The sequence below is a fragment of the Amblyomma mixtum genome, chromosome 7, assembly GCF_055824585.1.
Source record: "Amblyomma mixtum isolate Tamu chromosome 7, ASM5582458v1, whole genome shotgun sequence".
NCBI lineage: Eukaryota > Metazoa > Arthropoda > Arachnida > Ixodida > Ixodidae > Amblyomma > Amblyomma mixtum.
In genome coordinates, this window is record NC_143018.1 from 123,968,950 (window position 1) to 123,977,599 (window position 8,650).

General features: G+C 48.8%; 1 long non-coding RNA gene across 1 annotated transcript; it reads left to right on the forward strand.

Moving 5' to 3' along the window:
- The first annotated feature begins 1,941 nt into the window (after positions 1 to 1,941).
- Positions 1,942 to 3,003, forward strand: LOC149337387 (uncharacterized). Its single transcript, XR_016284625.1, has 4 exons — positions 1,942 to 2,020; positions 2,259 to 2,359; positions 2,637 to 2,855; positions 2,963 to 3,003. It is a non-coding gene; the product is annotated as an uncharacterized LOC149337387 (long non-coding RNA).
- Positions 3,004 to 8,650: the final 5,647 nt, after the last annotated feature.

The window sequence follows — 8,650 nt, forward strand, 5'->3', positions numbered from 1 at the left end:
AGGGCGATTATGCCAACAAAGCCCGTTTTATTTCGGCGCGCCCTCTTCCCTACATGCTCCCTGATGTCGCAGTAGAGACTTTACAATAGGGTGACTATCTGTTAGGGGAATAGCTGTGGAGCTGCGGGGCAGGACAATAACCGAAGTGGGGGCTAATTTCTTGCTCCCGCGGCGGCCAGAAGAAAAAAGAGGTTAGCCAGAAGTACAGAGGAGAGCGACAACGAAAAAGGATAGGGGATGGTTGATACAGTATTTACAGTGAAACCGGCTAAGCGCGGATGCTCGGGTCCGTGGTGACGCATTGCCCTATTGAAAAATCCGGTATCGCGGCAAACCGGATTTTACCGGAACATATCGGTTTCATACCGGTCCGGTATCACTCTCATACCGGCGAGACCCGTCCGGTTTGATGGCTATACCGGTTCATACCGGTCCGGTATCGATCCCAAACCGGACAGACCGCTCCTGTACGGGGCTCATACCGGGCAGTCCATTCCCGGTTCGAAGCTCAAATCGGACAGACCAGTCCGGTACGGAGCTCAAACCGGACAGACTAGTCCGGTACGGAGCTCAAACCGGACATACCAGCCTGTATTCAGAGCGATATGTGCTGCGGTTCTGGTGCTTGGTCTGCAGATTGACTGTTGTACGCCAGCAGATATTTTTTAGGGGAAGGGGGGGGGGGGGCAGCGTGCGCATAAGTGCGGTAATCAACACATACACGGTTTTGTTGAAAGGTCTAGGAAAAGAAAAGGGCTAAGCGTGAGCTTCGCAGTGGCAAAACATGCAGTTTGTGCATGAAAGGCGGGGGCTGCTTCCCGTGCAGCACCCTGACAAAGCCAGGGCGGCTGTGTGCGGGCAACCGGCTAGTATATATCCGCCAGCAGCCTTCGTAAGTCCTTCGACGATTACTCTGGATTTCACAGTGCAGAACTTCAAGACGGGCTGATAAACAGGCGAGCCTCCGGTGACTGCGCCTGAGGCTCAAAAAGGTTTGTTACTGTCGCGTTCATTGCAGCAGCTTTCTTAATGTTCGCTAGCGGAAGCCTCTAGCGACGCATCGATGAAGAAAGAAAATTCTTGGTTTTCGTGCAGGAATTCTTTGCACTTCTTCTTCAAGCGATCGCCCATTGATAACGCAACTTGTCCAAGCGTCATCGCGAGCGGCCTCACCCTTCACTCTATCAGGAACACATACTAATCACAAATCGCCCAGAACATTTCTATCGACAAACAAGAAAAGGTTAATTCAACGGAGCCGGTAGCTTGGGGTCTTCCCTTAAGGGCGACGCTTCGTGCTAGCTAAAAGATACAGCGCTCCAGAGAACAAAATAAAAACAAAAACCACCTGTGGAAACCCTACACGAGTTACCCGTCTTTGTGCAATTTTTTTAAAAGCTTTTTTTCTTTTCTCTCCTCACCGCCTTTGCTTTTCCTGGGTCCGGTCGCAAAAAAAAACCTGCGCATTCCTGGCTTTTCTGTCCTGTCCCTTCCAGTGCCGTTCCCCGAAGCAGCGCGGAGGCGCTCACTCTACAACCCATGACCGAGCATTTTAAGCGGCCCTCCCGACCACGCTACCCGCGAGGCTTCCATGAAGTGGCGAGGAAGTTCCGATTCTGCTTGTTCACTGTGCCCGGTCGCAGCGCGGTGACTTTATGCAGCAGAAGTCCTCCCCCGCCTTTCCTGCGTTTGTTTGGAACAGGTTTTTCTCTCCTGCGGCTGGGAAATTGAGTGTCAAGCGATGAAGGTAGCTGCGAAAACACGCTGGCACTCGCTCGTTGGCGTTGAATTTCTGTTATACAATTTTTTGCGCCTTTCTTCATGTTGCCTTGATCAATCCATGATCAAAGATGACATCGCCTTTCATGCGTACGTCCAGTGCAAATATGGTGGAACCCTATCATCCTTCTCACAGTGATGAATGACTTCGCTCCGAAAGAAGTGAGTGGTGAACATTTCACCGGTGGAGGCCACGGCGGTGAAGGCGGATTTTATGACGGCGACGTCGTGCTGCTAGGACGTAAGTACGCATTTTAAATCACTCTGTTCTTTAAGTACTGCCTACGTCTCGGGGATATGCTCGGCGTCAACAGAAACGTTCTAACTGTCCAGTGTCTTTTTAACTAAAACTTTGTAGATTGCACAGCGTAGAGGGACGGAATAGCGCAAAATTTTCTTTCAGTTACGTACCGAAATTGCTTGTCCTTATTGATAACACGACTAAAATTAGTTTTATAGTTTGTATTCTTTCTTTACAGAGGCATGTGGTGTACACGTGCGAGAGCAATCATCGATAAGCGTCCTGAGGGGGAGCGGCTCAAGCCCTTGAACAAACATCAAGCATCGCATCGATGCTGCGGTATGTGCCGTAAATAAATGAGGATGACCACGCAAGCATCGGAATCGTCCGAGCAATCTGTTTACACACCAACAATGTTACGACGCAGATTTTCAATACATTATTGATTCAAATATGGAAGGCGTGAGGTGCATTCACGATATGAGCATTGCCAATGCTCAGGGCTTGGCGTCTTGAGACGCCTTGCTTGTCTGTGGCTTGTCTGGGCCCACGAGGGCCCGCAATTCAGAGCCCCGTTTGTGCTACTGGGGTATGCATTTGTAATTATTGCATACAGGTCCACCTCGGGAATGGAATTTTTATTCCTTCGGCAACGTGAGCAGCAGTTATGGTGGCACCCAAAGATTCGCGTTTCTGCAAGGACGCAGCCTTTGGACGACTCCACAACTCCTGGAAAGGAGCGTTACAGGGCAAGCTTGCCATCGGAACCTGAAGTCAGAAGCCTCGACAGTGGGCAGGAAGCCAATGACCCCTGAAAAGCTACAAGCCATTGGCCGTAAGTTGCATGTCACAGTGCTCAATGCATTATGTTGTGTGTCAGTGCCCAATTAAATTATAAGGTGGGTGCATTATGTACTACCAATCATATTTTCTTTTCTGCAGGTGCTTTTCACTACTTCATTGGCCAGCACCCTGTAGAGACCCCAGCGCCGGTAGACCGTCGCAAAGAGTTAAATTATTACCTCAGTGAGCTGGTTCAAGACATGCGAAAAAAATAAACATCTTTTGGAGCTTTTGATGCATTATAATACTCATCAAGCTGCCAATACTTGGTAAAAGCTGGGAGCAAATAACACAATTGCGCGTCGACTGCAATACGAGTCGCTGATAATCGCAGATTACCAGTTTCTGAGGCTCTGTTTATTGCAGCATTTGACATGTACACTTATGGCCCCAGTTTTTGGGCATATTTAGACCAAGTGGAATATATTTGAAGCATTTTATTCCTGCCTTTGTCCTGTGATACAGGGCCCTCCTGTATAATACGGGCCTAGCCTGTAGAATACAGGACTGTCCTGTAATCCGGTATGAATTTTAAACCGGAACCGCATACCGGGTTATTGTACAGGATTTGCGATAACGGATTACCGGAGTATCCTGTACAAAATAGGAGAGTCCTGTATTATACAGGACTGTCCTGTTTTATACAGGATATTCCGGTAATCCGGTATCGCAAATCCTGTACAATAACCCGGTATGTGGTTCCGGTTTAAAATTCATACCGGATTTTTCAGTAGGGTGTTCACCATCATCCCCCTGCGGGGATGTCCCTGCGGATGCTCGGGTTAACCCCGTGGTGTCGCCACTCACCAACGTCTGCATGCTGCAGACGCCTCCCAGCGGGGATCACGCTAGCGAGTTCAAAGGAATCGGTCAAGGGGGTAATTGCTGTAGGGGGGAGTCATTCGACCCCATTGGCGGATGGGTCTCCTTTGAGGAGCATTTGCAGCTTCGTCCTTGAGTTGTACGCATGGGACAGGCTTGGTCTAACCTGATACAGGAAAATTTCTCCGAAGTACACGTGTGCCGGAAACTTCAGGCCTTTATTCTAGTTGCCGGTTAGAAAATGTGTCCAGGTAGTAAATTTCCCAGTTCTTGGGCCTTACTCAATAACTCAATTTCCGGAAAATATGCATCGTCGGACTGCTGCGCCACACCCCACAGAGCAGGGTGACCGGACTGGAAAGGGCGATTATGCCAACAAAGACCGTTTTCTTTCGGCGCGCCCCCTTCCCTACATGCTCCCTGACGTCGCAGTAGAGACTTTACAATAGGGTGACTATCTGTTAGGGGAATAGCTGTGGAGCTGCGGGGCAGGACAATAACCGAAGTGGGGGCTAATTTCTTGCTCCCGCGGCGGCCAGAAGAAAAAAAGAGGTTAGCCAGAAGTACAGAGGAGAGCGCCAACGATAAAGGATAGGGATGGTTGATACAGTATTTACAGTGAAACCTGTTTTGGGGGCGGAAAGCGGGCGGAGTTCTAGAAAGTACTATTGTCATAAGAATTCCTGCCTTTCGTGCATGCTTCTTGCTTTCTGTCCCAGTCGCGATAAAGGGCTTAAGACCCGTTCATTCATTCCTTCTCAGGTGCTATATACCCTCCCAGCCCTGCAGTCACGAACGAATGGTGAAATGCAGCTGTGTGAAGTAGTCTTCAGTGCTGCACCCAATTTCCGCCCTTAGACCGATCCGTGCCGCCGTGGTCAAGGGGTGTTTTCTGAGCAGAAAAGACAGTGCTTCTCCTCGGTTCCTCATTTTTGTTTATGATGGCATCCTAAAGCCTCGTGGCGGAAGCCATTTCCTTTCAAACGCCGCCGCTAAGCTGATGGGTCTACAAGTCGTGATCAAGTTCGGCACAGTTGGTTTTAAATGACGCATTTGCTTTTCAAATCATCTGATGCCTCAAGGCCGTACATGACTCGCGCTTTCCGTTGCTACCATCTCACTTCGCGCGCCGGGCAAAGCAGACAGAAAATTCCAGATATTGCCGTTGACGCGCATACCACATGAGCGCGAGGCCTAATCCGCGAGGCATGCATACCCTACAGAGGGGCATATGAGCTCGCTCACAGTGTACTGCGCGATAGATTGATCTCTGTAGATTGGTCACGCGCAGTCTAACCGAAACCAGAAGTACACGCTGTTTGTGAAGGAACTTGCAGGGGCCACTTTTCGTAGCATTCTCGTTTCGCTTGGGCACGTCTGTTGTGGTCCGGACCGCCACAATACCATACGACTGGAAAAAGGCGAATTCAAGAAGCACGCTTAAATGAACTGCCTAATTCTGCGCTTTTCCATTTCAAGGCAATACTTGAATTTACCTTTTAACATTTATTATATTGTTACTGGCGGCTAGCCGAAGAATGAGGCATGGTGAACGATGGCTATGAGATGATTTAATGGCCGCTGGCCTAGCGCGGGCGCTCCGTCCCGCGCCGCTGCCAGCTTCGTCTTCGTCACACTACCAGGGGCCTCCGAGCGATCGTCCCGATCGGTGACGAACAGACGGCGAAATGGCGATGGTCTTGAGGTCTTGAGTGAAGGATCGAACAATATGTAGAAGATGGTGCAGTGCTGGCCGCCACGATGAGAAAGATGAGAGAATGAGTCCCGGTCCACGAAGCATCCGGGCCGTAGGGTGCCAGGAGCTGACGGCCGAGGTCTCTGGACGCACTGAACGGCAGAGGCAGGGGTACGGTGTCTTCACGTTTGGGTCTTGGGTCAGTGGGGTCTTGGGTCGGTGGGGTCTTGGGTCCGTCGGGTCTTGGGTCGTCGTGTCGCGTCGTGTCGTGTGGTCCGGGCGGGGGACGGGGCTGGGGTGAGCGTCGAGGTCGGTTCAGGTCGGCGGGCTGGGGCACGGCCGTGCGGCGCTGACCAGGTACTCACGGCCGACGTACACGGCAGGCCCAGGACGCCGAAGCTCCGTGACCAGGATGGCGATGAAGGGACCCCAGCACCTCACACCAAATGTTACGTGGCGGCCAGCCGAAGTATGAGACGTGGTGAACGATGGTTATGAGATGGTTTAATGGCCGCTGGCCTAGCGCGGGCGCTCCGTCCCGCGCCACTGCCAGCTTCGTCTTCGTCACAATATTAAAACGGCACCATTTCTTTTTATGAAGAGGTCCGTTGAAGGTTCATTGTTTGGTTACACCCAGCGCGCGCTCGGAAATTATTACAGAAATGAACCTGAATTTTCAGGCAGGTTTCTTTCGTGCAGCTAACTAGGCAGTAAGTCATGTTTAAAGTTTTAAGCAGTTGACCTTGCAGATTTTGTTCGGCAGCATTTCATGCCCGAGATAATTGTTTAAATTAACATGCGCGAACTTCCTTCGCTATGTTTGCTAGATTTTAAAAGAGCTCAAATTAGACATTTCATGGCGGCCATGAGCTCCAGCCGATAAACGTACTTGAAAGCAGAATTACAAATGGTGTTGAATTACGCCCGTTTCGCATTTTGAGCACAGTCGGTGATATCGCAGTGCGATCTTCAACCAGTGCTTTCAAATGCAACGCATACCCAGCGAGTTCGGTCGAAGGGGCACGCAGAGTCACTCGGTGTTTGCATAGGTGCAACCCTGATTAAACGGGACAGTACTGAAATACAAAATGTGTGGATGTTGTTGTAATGGGAGTGCTTTTAGAAACAAGCTAATATTTCTTTTCGGTTTAAAATAGACCGTTTTTCATCCGCCCCAGCCACTCGTCGCACGCCGTCTCCGCGCTCCCCACAGGTTATTCGCAGGGCGTGCACATGGATGATATGATTGAAACAGCGCAAGGCCGAAGGCCAAAAAAGAGAGCAGAGGAAAGGAGGAAAAGGACAACACAGCGCTGAACTAGCAACTGACATTTATTTGGCACGCTGCGCGTATAAATACATTCAGGCACCAAAATAGAAAACCACGCATAGAGCAATTCATGCACCAGGATCACTGCAAGCAAACACAAACTAAGAAGTGCGATTCAGGAAGCGAAGTTCTTTTTGTGATAAAGACACTGATGCAGCACTTGCGCATGTATCACCATACTTCTTGATATTCGAAGCCTCGATAATTTCCCGGCAAAGCTGGTCTTTGTTCCTAGCAACAACTCGGCAAAAATTAAACTGTGGGGTGCAATCACATTCACGGCAATGCATGCTAAGGTTACGAGACTCTTTGTTATCTACATTGTTGCGGTGCTGCCTGAGCCTATCATTTAAGCACTGTCCAGTCTGGCCAATATAAAACCTATTACAAGTGAGAGGAATGGAATACACGACATTTTTTTGACACTTCACAAATTTGCATTCATGGTTTTTGGGGCAATCGGGGGAAGTTTTCCCTGGTTTGTTGACACGCGTACACAAGCTAGATAACTTAACGGGGGCCGAAAAAACAACATCCACTCCGACTCTTTTACCAACACTTTTCAAATTATGTGATATCTTGTGGATATAGGGAATGGCTGCTACTCGCTTACTTGTTTGACGTTCAGAACTGGCGGAGCATTTCAGTTTCTTCAACAAAACATCGGCCACAGAAGAAAGCACATGAAGCGGATAGCCACTAGCAGTAAGCCTCTCTACCTGGTTACTAAAGCTGCGTTCGGTTAGATGTAGACAGGATTTTGTAAGTGCACTCCTGAAGCTTGACATGACAATTCCTCTTTTAACAAGCTTCGAGTGCGCGGAACTGTAAGGCAGCAACGGTTTATTGGCCCTAGGCTCGAAGGACCAGCACACACTGCAAGGTGAAAACTTCAGGCTCAAGTCTAGAAATCTAATTGTGTCCTCTACAGGAACTTCATGAGTTACGTCCAAAGGGGCAAGAACAGTGGAAAATACACCACAAACTTTGGACACTTCCCTACTAAAAGCTTCGCGGTCACAAGTCAGTAAAACAAGATAGTCATCCATAAAGCGACGAACTGCCGCAATAGCTGTGCCATTTAAGCGGTTACTTAATTCTCTGTCATGCATTGCTAAAAAGAAATCACTCAAAATTGGAGCAATGCAGGAACCTATGCAAATGCTCTTCTTCTGGATAAAAATTCGACCTTCCCACTCTGTATACGTGGATTCAAGGTAGGCTAATAATGTTTCTAAAAAGCTCTCGACCGACATGCCGGCTGCGTTTTGAAAGCGAATGGCACCATAATTTTCAATTACGTCCCTAATGCACAGAAGGAGACTGTCATGCGGAATGGAGTAGTACAAGTCCTTTACGTCAATGGAAAAAGCACACAGTTGCTTGTCATGGTAGTAGTCTAGAGTGCTAATCACGTCAAGGGAATTCCTAACCTGGAAGGGATCGTCAACTGGTAGTTGTGTTAATTTTTCTTTCAGAAACTGTCCTAAACATTTTTGCCAAGAGCCTTTCTCGAAAACAATGACACGGAACGGCACGTCAGTTTTATGTGTGTTAACAGTAAAAAACATACTCAAGCTGGCTATTTTACAGGTATTTATCGAGGTAAACAGCTAGTCTAAGTTATTCTGTTTACACAACTTCTTGACCTTGCATTTAGACTTCGAAAGACTTGTTTTTCTCCCCTCCCTACACACCGACAGGACGGCATCCATTGCTTTTTTGTTGAAACTATCCTTAGAGAGAACGACAAAACCCCCTTCCTTATCTGCAGTCAACAGGACCAAAGAATTGTCACGTAGGTAGTCCACAGTCTTATTGATGGGTAGGATCTTAGCCGGATGCCTAGGTCGCGATAGAACGTCGACACCTTCTGAGATGCATCTGCTGGCCTCAGGAGCTGGAGCATATCCGGAAATATGCCTTACCATGGCAAGAA